Source organism: Scophthalmus maximus, chromosome 1 (assembly GCF_022379125.1).
Source record: "Scophthalmus maximus strain ysfricsl-2021 chromosome 1, ASM2237912v1, whole genome shotgun sequence".
Classification (NCBI taxonomy): domain Eukaryota; kingdom Metazoa; phylum Chordata; class Actinopteri; order Pleuronectiformes; family Scophthalmidae; genus Scophthalmus; species Scophthalmus maximus.
The window spans coordinates 1722501-1735611 of NC_061515.1; the positions used below are offsets into that span (position 1 = coordinate 1722501).

Genomic DNA, 13111 nt, shown 5'->3' on the forward strand with positions numbered 1-13111 from the left:
AGCGCGCACACACACTGTTGAAGAGCACACATCCCCCTGGTGGCACTAAGCTCATTTCAGCCTCGCTGACAGATTCATGGCATTTCCATCACCTCGTGTCAATGTGTGCGTGCGTGTGTGTGTGTGTGTGTGTGTGTGTGTGTGTGTGTGTGTGTGTGTGTGTGTGTGTGGTGTTCGACTTCATGTCCCAGAAAGCATTGTCACAGTTGGCCAGGTGCCAACTTCAAAACAGTTGGCAAGACAAGACTGCCGCCTCCTTCTTTCCAGTTGACTTTTGTCAAAATCACAACCACTTGGAAGGCGGAGGAGAACATGGACGACTTTTCAGCGCTGTACATTTGGTACATTCTCTACGCCTCGGTAACTTTACGTTGCCGTGGCGACGGCGTCAGGTTTAAAGGTGAAGTTTGTGTTGTTGCTGCTGTTTGTTGGCGCCGTTGCTTCCTGCGGGTGTGGAGGGGCAGTTACAACCTACGGAGCATGTGCGGACGCCTAACCCTGCACGAATTTCCCAGTTACTGAATGAGTCATCTAGGTCTGTTAACCGGGCTATGAGAACTCTTAACCCAAATATAATCAGGTTTTTAAACTGCATGTAAACGCACACAGTGTGATAGAACTACCTGACATGCCATGACCACATTTGGGAAAAATCCAGTCGACTGTCACGAGGACTTCAGAGCGCTGCTCACTGCACCGCCCGCCTGTCACCACCAGGACGTTAACACGCCCACACTGTTCCACTGGGCAGGCAGAGAGAGAGAGTTGGGATGAGGGGGGGTGAGCTAGTGACGTCCCTTGGTCACAAAAGACTCTCGGTAATTAAAGCTGTGGATTCTAAGCCGGAGGAAACTTCCCCTCAAGGTCCTGGCAGCGACTCTGAGACGAACCGTCCACCACACCAACACATAACCTGCGCTGACCTCCAGCAGCACCTCCACTGGTCCACTGGTCCACAGCAACCCAGACTCATGACTCGACACCAACCGACCAATCACCAACCTTATCCAGGTCACCTTATCCTCAACCATCACTGCTGAGACTACCCCCCCCCCCCACACACACACACACACACACACACACACACACACACACACACACACACACACACACACACACACACACACACACACACACACACACACACACACACACACACACACACACACACACACACACACACACACACACACACACACACCATCTAGTAGCAGCGTCAGTCTAAGTTTAATTTCACACTCAAAGTCCTTTGAAAAATTACACTTTGGATATATTGGTCATTTTAGTCATATTCATTCAACGTATTCAATTATTCACTGGCAGAATCAGACTGGGATGTAAAAACGATCTGAGGGAAACTTTGGGTTGGGAAAAAAAAGGTATCCAGTCTTATTAATATTTGCAAACGTATCACATTTAAAGTTTGTTTGCTGAAGACGAGTCACAAATCATATTTATTTATTTATTTTAAGTCATATTGTGCTTTGCTGGTATAATGTGAAAATAAAAAAATAAATATATATAAATAGTACTTTTGTTAATTGATTATTTTTTCCTTGAAAATCAAAACAAAAAAATGAAAAAGCACATTAAGGCTATTTGATTAATGCAAATGGTGAAACATTTGGCAATATAAAAAAAATAAATATATATATATATAATGAAACAAGTGTTTCATTTTGTTCAGTTTCTGTTCACAATCAAACAAAACAAATGTGAACGTTTAGTACAGAAACAAAAACGCATGTAAGATCCATAATGATCTGCTGAAGTGGAGGAGACAACCGGAGGAGACACCGTCACTCACCAGAGAGCGAGCGGCAGGAAACATGTCAATGACTTTCAGAGAAGCAGCGGCTCAGTTCAAGACGCGTCTGTTGGTGTCCAACCACTTGACTTCTCATGACACCTTAACAAAGTGGTGGTGATGAGCAAAACACTGTTACATAACCTCCCACTTATTCTGGATCACTGCTAAATAATGTCCAATCATCTGAGATGAAAGTCTTTCATTACATTCTATATTTAAACTGATGTTAGTGCCAACCAGCAGATTCCTTCCGATTTTAAAAATGTTCCAGTCCTGAGGGCAAGTTGGCATTATCTGCTAATTTGACAATTCCAGAGCGTCTGCAAGTTCCCTCGAGTCGGAGAACTCGGTGTCAGCCAGGATCAAACAAGACGTCAGATCAGATTAGATGGAAACAAATTCTGTACCATGGCTGAATTCTGACCGGGAAAAAACAGGCCCAAAGAAAGTCCAACACGACGTTTGAGTTCAAGGACTTTAAAGCACACGGTCACTCGCGCAGTGTAATTTAATTCAGCTATTCATTATTTAGCCATAATAAATGATCCGAAGGTCTGCGCAGCACAAAGCACAGTCAGCCGCACGATACGGAGCAATGTGGTGGAGGGAACCTGCAGCAGCTAGAAACCGAGGAGCAACTGTGCGTTTACAGGAACATTACACAAGGTGTGATGATGGTGGAACGAAGAAGTTCTGTAACAGAGAGTTATCAGCTGTTATTGTGGCCGACCTCTAACATTGGATCCGATCACGAATCCTGAAGGTGTCTCCTGACCGGGGGGGATTCAGACCGTCCTTCCTGTCGCCTTTTCCTCTCTACTGTTCCTTGACCTCAGTGGAAAACGTCATGAACTGAAGGAGAGGTGTAAAGGAGGACTCGTAGCACGTAGGAGAAGCCGACAGCGCTGCTCAGAGAATCCGACTCGACTTTCACTGAACTACGTCATCACGCGACGGAGGACGTTGTTGTTGTTGGTGCGTCTGTCGTGGTGAGACTACGAACACCTCAGCAGCTCCATCAGCATGTTTCAGTGTTTTACCACCGTGTGACATCACGTGTTATGATTCATATGTGACAGTAACTGACATGATGACGTGCGTCACTTCTGGGTCATATTCATCCTCTTCTTCTTCTACTCCGTATTTAATTGTTTACGTTGGTGCACGCCGCGTCACGTTACACATCGCTGACGCAATGAATTGTGGGGCGTCTGTTTCTCCTTCTCTTTCGCATCGGAAGCTCCAGTGTGCCCTCTGCTAAAGGAGACGGGAAAGAAAGCATTGACGCTCCTTTGTGTTTTGTGTTGCTGCTGATAATTCTGGTTATTTCTAAACCTAAACCTGCTTGAACTCGTCTCGCTCTGCCTACTCTGGAGCCTCACACCAGAGTAGGCAGAGCGAGACGTCTCCTCGAGCAGGACACACGTCCGTTTCTCTCAGGATCCTTTTGCACAATGTTGTCGGAAAACTTTATAAATAACAATCTGAGGCTGTCAGGTGAAAATCAGGCACTTGCAGTGAAAGTCCTTGGATGCTGATCACACTGCAGAAGATTTACAGTTGCCTGCCTTCGTGTGATCACTTGATATTGGACTGATTCCAAACATGGCTTTCCTAAAAAGAAAGCTCTGCTCTGTTGATGATAATGATAAGGATGATAACGTGACATTTAATTGTCTGGTGATGTTCTCATAGGTCTAACTGATGGATGGATGTTTAATTGAATTTGACAGAATGTATTAGTGGAAGACTTCATGCTGCCCCTTGTATCCACTAAAACAAAGTGCAGTTTGGATCCTAAAACTTGTTCTGGCCCATGAGCCAAATTTAATCGTCTCCGTCTCCCCCCCGGGACCTGGGCTCATTAAGGAGCAGCGGTAAACCCGTCGCGTCACGAGAACCAGGTCGTCTCTCGGCTCCTGGTGGTAGGAGTCAGACCGGAGCGGCGGACGCTCGCCCGTCTCCTGCCGAGTTCGGCCGGAGTTCACTCCACCGTCCTCCACGTTTTAAAGTTGTAGTGCATCAATAATGCAGAGACCACTGGCTGCTTAACATGTCCTGCCTGTAGCGAGAGGTCTGCCCGACAACAACACGTCGCTCAGACAGAAGGCTGAAGACGACGTCTGAGACGAGCACCTTGAGAACCAGAACCATGAGAGCCAGAACCATGGGAACCATGAGAACCAGAACCATGAGAACCATGAGAACCATGAGAACCAGAACCATGAGAACTATGAGAACCAGAACCATGAGAACCATGAGATTGAGAACCATGAGAACCATGACAACCAGAACCATGAGAACCAGAACCATGGGAACCATATGAACCAGAACCATGAGAACCATGAGAACCAGAACCATGAGAACTATGAGAACCAGAACCATGAGAACCATGAGATTGAGAACCATGAGAACCATGAGAACCAGAACCATGAGAACCATGAGAACCAGAACCATGAGAACCATGAGAACCAGAACCATGAGAACCATGAGAACCAGAACCATGAGAACCATGAGAACCATGCGAACGAAAACCATGAGAACCATGAGAACGAGAAACATGAGAACCATGAGAAAGAGAACCATGAGAACCATGAGAACGAAAACCATGAGAACGAGAACCATGAGAACCATGAGAACGAAAACCATGAGAACCATGAGAACGAAAACCATGAGAACCAGAACCATGAGAACGAAAACCATGAGAACCATGAGAACGAAAACCATGAGAACGAGAACCATGAGAACCATGAGAACGAGAACCATGAGAACCATGAGAACGAAAAACATGAGAACGAAAACCATGAGAACGAGAACCATGAGAACGAAAAACATGAGAACGAAAACCATGAGAACCAGAACCATGAGAACCAGAACCATGAGAACCAGAACCATGAGAACCAGAACCATGAGAACCATAAGAACGAGAACCATGAGAACCATGAGAACCATGAGAACGAGAACCATGAGAACCATAAGAACGAGAAACATGAGAACGAAAACCATGAGAACCATGAGAACCAGAACCATGAGAACCAGAACCATGAGAACCAGAACCATGAGAACCATGAGAACGAAAACCATGAGAACCAGAACCATGAGAACGAAAACCATGAGAACCATGAGAACGAAAACCATGAGAACGAGAACCATGAGAACCATGAGAACGAGAACCATGAGAACCATGAGAACGAAAAACATGAGAACGAAAACCATGAGAACGAGAACCATGAGAACGAAAAACATGAGAACGAGAACCATGAGAACCATGAGAACGAAAAACATGAGAACGAAAACCATGAGAACCAGATCCATGAGAACGAAAACCATGAGAACGAGAACCATGAGAACCAGAACCATGAGAACCATAAGAACGAGAACCATGAGAACCATGAGAACCATGAGAACCATGAGAACGAGAACCATGAGAACCATGAGAACCATGAGAACGAGAACCATGAGAACTATGAGAACCAGAACCATGAGAACCATGAGATTGAGAACCATGAGAACCATGACAACCAGAACCATGAGAACCAGAACCATGGGAACCATGAGAACCAGAACCATGAGAACCATGAGAACCAGAACCATGAGAACTATGAGAACCAGAACCATGAGAACCATGAGATTGAGAACCATGAGAACCATGAGAACCATGAGAACCAGAACCATGAGAACCATGAGAACCAGAACCATGAGAACCATGAGAACCAGAACCATGAGAACCATGAGAACCAGAACCATGAGAACCATGAGAACCATGCGAACGAAAACCATGAGAACCATGAGAACGAGAAACATGAGAACCATGAGAAAGAGAACCATGAGAACCATGAGAACGAAAACCATGAGAACGAGAACCATGAGAACCATGAGAACGAAAACCATGAGAACCATGAGAACGAAAACCATGAGAACCAGAACCATGAGAACGAAAACCATGAGAACCATGAGAACGAAAACCATGAGAACGAGAACCATGAGAACCATGAGAACGAGAACCATGAGAACCATGAGAACGAAAAACATGAGAACGAAAACCATGAGAACGAGAACCATGAGAACCATGAGAACGAAAAACATGAGAACGAAAACCATGAGAACAAGAACCATGAGAACCAGAACCATGAGAACCAGAACCATGAGAACCAGAACCATGAGAACCATAAGAACGAGAACCATGAGAACCATGAGAACCATGAGAACGAGAACCATGAGAACCATAAGAACGAGAAACATGAGAACGAAAACCATGAGAACCATGAGAACGAGAACCATGAGAACGAGAACCATGAGAACCAGAACCATGAGAACCAGAACCATGAGAACCATGAGAACGAAAACCATGAGAACCAGAACCATGAGAACGAAAACCATGAGAACCATGAGAACGAAAACCATGAGAACGAGAACCATGAGAACCATGAGAACGAGAACCATGAGAACCATGAGAACGAAAAACATGAGAACGAAAAACCATGAGAACGAAAACCATGAGAACGAGAACCATGAGAACCATGAGAACGAGAACCATGAGAACCATGAGAACGAAAAACATGAGAACGAAAACCATGAGAACCAGAACCATGAGAACGAAAACCATGAGAACGAGAACCATGAGAACCAGAACCATGAGAACCATAAGAACGAGAACCATGAGAACCATGAGAACCATGAGAACGAGAACCATGAGAACCATGAGAACGAGAACCATGAGAACGAAAACCATGAGAACGAGAACCATGATAACCAGAACCATGAGAACCAGAACCATGAGAACCATAAGAATGAGAAACATGAGAACGAAAACCATGAGAACCATGAGAACCATGAGAACCAGAACCATGAGAACCAGAACCATGAGAACCAGAACCATGAGAACCAGAACCATGAGAACCATGAGAACCATGAGAACGAGAACGCCGACACGGGCTATTTTAGGTGCTCTCTCTCTCTCTCTCTCTCTCTCTATCTCTACCTCTCTCTCTCTCTCTCTCTCTCTCTCTCTCTCTCTCTCTCTCATTTCATCAAGATACCGGGAGACGTGGTCAGATGAAAATATCTCTGATTATTATTAAGGAGTTGATGATGATGATGACGTATAGACTTTTTTTCCCCACTGACCAAGATGTTATTGTTGAAAACTATACTTTCTTTTTTCTTCTTCATAGTTTTCAATGAGATTCATAGTCTGTGAAATGCCATGAATAAAAGAGCGAGTCAATCTTTCATTTCAGTAAAATGAAAAAAAAAACCCTCAGAAGTCGAGGTTTTAAGGGTAACAACAGCCTTGCGGTGTGTGTGTGTGTGTGTGTGTGTGTGTGTGTGTGTCTCTCCAGTCTTTTCTCCCATGTAGAGACTTTTACTGAATTATTAAATCGCTACTTAGGCTTTGTGTTTAAATGATGCAATGCAAACAAGGACAAAGTGTACCGAGAGCACTCGAGCAGTAAGTCAACGCATAAAAAAAATGTTTAAATGTCCTGTGTGAAACTCACTTCAAGAGTACAACAATATGGAAAAAAAATTGCTGTCTCCAGCACTTTTTTTCCCCGGTTGGTTCTGCGGCTTCTCCTCAACTATTTAATCAGCCACTTCATACTAAAGTTTCCCAACTGCCTGGGACGAGTGTGGGAACGGCGGACGGAGCCTTTACCCACAATGCCCGGGAGTTTCTCCTCTCTGGAGCTGGAGGCTCTGAAATAATCTGAGCAAGCTGCTTCACTACGAAGCGAACCACGTAGCTCCCCCCATAGGCCAGCTGGTGTATTACTGGAACTGATCAGACATAATTCATCAAAAACATGGCCCTTGAAATGAAAGAGCGCTAATGCCACGGCCGGGGCTTCATGAAATAGTAAAAAAAAAGTAAGAGTAGATCAGAGCTCATCCTTAAAAAGTCCTGCATGTGTAATGTGTGTAATGGAATTCATTTATGTAGCGCTTGTCTAGCGTGATCAACCATTCAAAGTGCTTAACGCTAACACACACACATTCACACACCGCTGGTGCATCATCAGGGGACATTTGGGGTTCAGTATCTTCGCCCCCGGTTGCTTTCGATCAAACCGCCGACCTTCTGATTAGTGATCAACCTGCAGTACCTTCGTCAGGAGGTTTGACAGCGACCGATAGTCTCCTGGATGGTAAGATGCTAACTGCTAATGCTAACTGTCTGCTGACACACCTGCCGTCCTCTCGCGGATGCTAACTGCTAATGCTAACTGTCTGCTGACACACCTGCGTCCTCTAGTTGATGCTAACTGCTAATGCTAATGCTAACGGTCTGCTGACACACCTGCCGTTCTCTCGCGGATGCTAACTGCTAATGCTAACGCTAACTGTCTGCTGACACCTACCGTCCTCTCGCGGATGCTAACTGCTAATGCTAACGCTAACTGTCTGCTGACACCTACCGTCCTCTCGCGGATGCTAACTGCTAATGCTAACGCTAACTGTCTGCTGACACACCTGCCGTCCTCTGGTGGATGCTAACTGCTAACGCTAACTGTCTGCTGACACACCTGCCGTCCTCTGGTGGATGCTAACTGCTAACGCTAACTGTCTGCTGACACACCTGCCGTCCTCTGGTGGATGCTAACTGCTAACGCTAACTGTCTGCTGACACACGTCGTCCTCTCATGATTCGCTGCCTCTGCTGCTCTGGAAGTTTCCTGTTTCTTTGACTCACGTCTTCATATTCGACAGCGACTGGTTTTCTGTATTTGTGACGAACCACATCTAGCTTGAACAGGAATCATTTGAATTTCAAATTGCAGACAAGTGAAGCAGAAATCTCCTCCTGCAGGAGAGGAATGTGAAAACACCTGATACAAGTCGCTGTAGTCAATGTCAGACATGAGAGGACAGAGACAGAAGAAAAACACTTTTTTTGAGCGGAGGGGACTTTAAATCTAAGCAATGAATTTTTGCACAATCTATCAAATGTTCTAATGGAGATGAATAGGATGTGCAGCTGTTTACTCCTGTAGAGCGGAGCAGGAGTGAACGTCTGAGATTAACTTTCACAGTTCTGCACCTCGTCGCTCTGTGATTTCTGCAGGGCAGCACGGAAAAAGAAAAAAAAGACATGTTGGAGAATAAGTTCTTTGATCAACTTATCATGTTGTGCCGACCGAGGCTACAAATAACACCAGGGCTTTTATCAGAGGGTTTTCACCGCCGCACTTTGATCTTCCATTGGATGAGCAAAAACATTTATGAATGTATTCAGTCAGAACTCTGCCAAAGATTGGTTCTGGCCAAGAAGAAATGTTCAAAATACAAAAGGAAAAAATGTAAACTAAGAGTTGTTAAAAATGTTCTCCTTTCTTTGGCCAGAATGTGAGAAGAAATATTGCTGGTCGTGCTTTTCCAAGAGTATGCTGGGTATAGGTTGCCAAAAAGACTTAAAGAAAAGATGTCAATTTAATGAATCATCTTGATTAGTTGAAAAACTAATGCATGACTGCATGAAGAAAAAGAAACTGTCCCTAAAATGGAATGGTTGAACAAACTGAATGTATCCTGACAGACTCCATTATGCTTCCACATATCACACTTACATTATTTTTACCCCATAAAGTCTCACACACACACACACACACACACGCACGCACGTACGCACACGCCCCCACACGCACACACAGCTGTGTCTTTAGGCACACAATAGCAGACAGTGTTTTTGTACGTAAACACACACACACACACACACACACACACACAAAGACTTCCCGGAGCCCAATCCAGACAAAGGCGCGCACACACACACACACACACACACACACACACTGGTGCAGACTGGCACTCGTCTTTGCCCGTCTCGCGCCCTTGCTCCACCAACACAATACTGTGGGCTGTATCACCAACAACTGACTAGAGCTCACGTCAGGTAGGTAGGTGTGTGTGTGCGTGTGTGTGTGTGTGCGTGTGTGTGTGTGTGTGGTGTGTGGGTGTGCGAGACAGAGCGAGGGGGTGTGAGGGTTCAGGTTGAGGCTGAGCTGTCAGCGGCAGACAAGCCCCATCAAGTCTTCCTCCTCTGTCTCACACACACTCAGCCTCTCGCCTCGGGAGGTGAGAAGCCGCTAATTGGCAAAAGGGTGAAGTGCAGTACACACACACACGGACACGCACACGGACACGCGCACACGCACACGCACACACACACACACACACACACACACACACACACACACACACACACACACACACACACACACACACACACACACGGACACACACACACGGACGGACAGAAACACAGACAGTCAGACAGTCGTACAGTCGGGTCGATGAGAACTCTGCCCGCTGACTTTCTCCTCAACTCTCACACTCAGTTATTATTTCATGACTCGGTGGTTTTACTTTAATGGCTTCTATCTTTTTGCAATTTAGCCTGCGCAAAAAAAAAGAAGATATCACTTTCCCTTTATGTTTGGTTTAAAATAAGGCTGAATTAAAAATAAAAAAGCATGTTTACAACATTTGCATATGTTCAGTTATCTAATCACGCCTTGGCAGACGTACAGTAGATGGGACAAAGATTTCTGTGAGGCACGCGCTCACATCTGACTCGGAAATCACTATTCGGCTTCTTGCCAAGTTGAAGGTGCCCTGGAGTGAGGAGGTCCATGAACAAAATAAATAAATCAAAACTTTCTGCAAAACTTTCAATAGTTTTGGAAATTGTCAAAATTGTCACTTAGTTAATTTGTGTGAATTTAATATTTTCAAGAAAAAGAAAATTGTTTTTTTAAGGGCTATAAAAAAAATATCCAGCCCGAAATTTAAAGGATGATGTCACAGCAGATTGTCCAATAATATTTATAGTCTCCATCCGACGGTCAAGATGATGTAATGAACATAAACGACAAACTGTTAACATCCTGTTTATACACGAGTGTCAGGTCACGACCTCCTGACAGGAAACGGGACGATCATGTTCAGTTTATGGGACATGCGTGAATTTGACTCAGCATAATGAAACAATCACTTCATAAATAATTCTTCCGCTCCGTTATGATAAATCATAGGCTGAGAGATAACTGATAACTGGATCACCGAGCTGAGGGAACTCAACACCACATATGTTATCATGCAGATATTGCATGATAAGATTGCAGCGAGCAATATTTGTAGCGTCTGTACAAAACCACCAGAAATAATGTTGAGAGAAAAGGTCAACATACAGCTGAGTGGCACTCCAGTATCATCCATTCATACTGTAATTCATCTTCAGCCGTCTCCATACTGAACGTGTATGTACATCTTCATCATTAACGCGGACGTGTCCTTTAGTTGAACCCAGCGCGTGAGGCTCTACTCGAAGAGCTCACTTTGTCTGTTGGGGGGGGCGACACACACGCACACACGCACACACGCACGCACGTCGGGCTGCAACTAACGTAACTAACCATTATTTTCATTATGGATTAATCTGTTGATTATTTTCTCCATTTATCGATTCGTTGTTTGGTTCATAAAATGGGGAAAAATGTTGATTGTGTTTCCCGAAACTCCAAGATGATGTTTTGTTTTTCATCCACACACCAAAGTTATTCAGCCAGACTATAGACAAATAAACATAAACAGACCAAAATATGAAAACAATGGCAACAATGGCAACTAGTACTTTAAAAAAAAACAATGCCTCCGACCTGTAGGTCTCCGATTGAAACCTGCCGGGGGGGAGGGGGGGGGGGGGGGTCTTCTGTTCTGTAACAGCCAAAACACGACCTCACTGAAATCCTCCCTCACAGACACTGAGACACTCAGGACTCACACGTCAGGGTGCGTCCCATTTCCCCTCACTCGACCCAATACCCCTCTGTTCTGTGTGCGTTCCCCACGCAGGGCAGGACGTCCCACTTCTTTTGAAGATCAACGGGTCATCAACCCTCAACAAACCACTTCGAACAGCCCTTCAGACGTAGGTGGTAGGGAGGTGACTTCAGGTGGAGTGGAAGAACGAAGGGGTGGGGCCAAGGGGCCAAGGGGCAGGGCCACGTGGGGGGAGGGGCCAGAGAACACGGGTTACCAATCAAATGAACGTTAAAAAAATCTGATGGACTGTGGTGCAGTACAGTGTCTTCAGAAGAGGGTCGGTCAGTTTGAAACTTACAGCACTACAGTCATTCATTTTTGAGTGTTTGAATAAGTAATGTGTGATACAGATTTATTTTATTGTATTTGTGAATGAAAGAGAAAAGTGACCTATTGGAAAAGGTGGGAGCTGAGATCTGCAGTGTCGGGATCAAGTTCAGAGCAGTGCATCCAGGTGAGTCGTGTCTGTCTGTCTGTGTCTGTCTGTCTGTGTCTGTGTCTGTCTGTTAGTTTAACCTTCACCATCTTAACCTTGATGAAGATGATGATGGACAGATGTGTAACTGATGACTGGATGTACAGTAAGTGGATGAACGTTGAAGACATCTCTCTCACACAGACAGACAGACAGACAGACAGACACACACACACGTCTCATCTGCATATTAAAAGAAGAAGAAGAAAGTTGTTCCGGCCGAGCTCAGACCGGGACATCTCTGCAGCAGTTGGCCTGTTCCGCAGACCGACAGGCTGCAGACTGATGACGACGGCGGCCGGACAGAGGCTCCGGGGTCACGGGGTCACGGGGTCGGCGGCAGCGGCCTGATGCCGCCGCCGCCCCCGCGGCCCCTCCGGCGGATGACTGACGGGAGAGACGAGGCCGGCGGGCTAACTCCCTTAGCCCCGTTAGCTTAGCTGCTTCGGTCTGTCGCAGCTCGGAGAAGCGGCTCCAACTTCCACCGTGTGGTCGAGCAGCCCGCAGCGGGGAGCGGCGAGGACACGTCGGCTGAGCCACAACAACATTCCTCCAGACGCCCGGAGCTCGACGCATTTCGAAATGAAATAAAGAAACACGCCGGTGTCGCAGGCTCCCTACCTGTGGACGCAGCCGCCACACGTGCTCAAAGTGCCGCGTCAGACTCTGGATGTTGTGTCGCCGGACGTCAGGTCACACTGCGCTGCAGCGGCTCTCAGTGCGGGAGGAGAGACACCGACCCGCCGCCCCGCTGACGGCTGACGACGGCCCGCTGCACCTGGAGCTGTGGCGCCCCCTGCTGGTGACGCCCCGCACTGCAGCCGCCCCGGAGCCAACCGGGAGAGGAGAGAGGGATGAGGAGGGGAGAGAAGAGGAGGGGAGAGAAGAGAGGACATGAGAGAGGGATGAGGAGGGGAGAGGAGAGGAGGGGAGAGAAGAGGAGGGGACATGAGAGAGGGATGAGGAGGGGAGAGGAGAGGAGGGGAGAGAAGAGGAGGGGA

At 46.3% G+C, this 13111-nt stretch overlaps 1 protein-coding gene across 1 annotated transcript in view; it reads right to left on the minus strand.

Moving 5' to 3' along the window:
• Positions 1-12962, minus strand: part of LOC118313612 (low-density lipoprotein receptor class A domain-containing protein 4) — a 169792-nt gene extending 156830 nt beyond the window's left edge. Inside the window, exon 1 of the mRNA XM_047331026.1 lies at positions 12732-12962. The gene's annotated coding sequence lies outside the window, so the exon portion shown is untranslated. The remainder of the gene's footprint in view (positions 1-12731) is intronic.
• Positions 12963-13111: the final 149 nt, after the last annotated feature.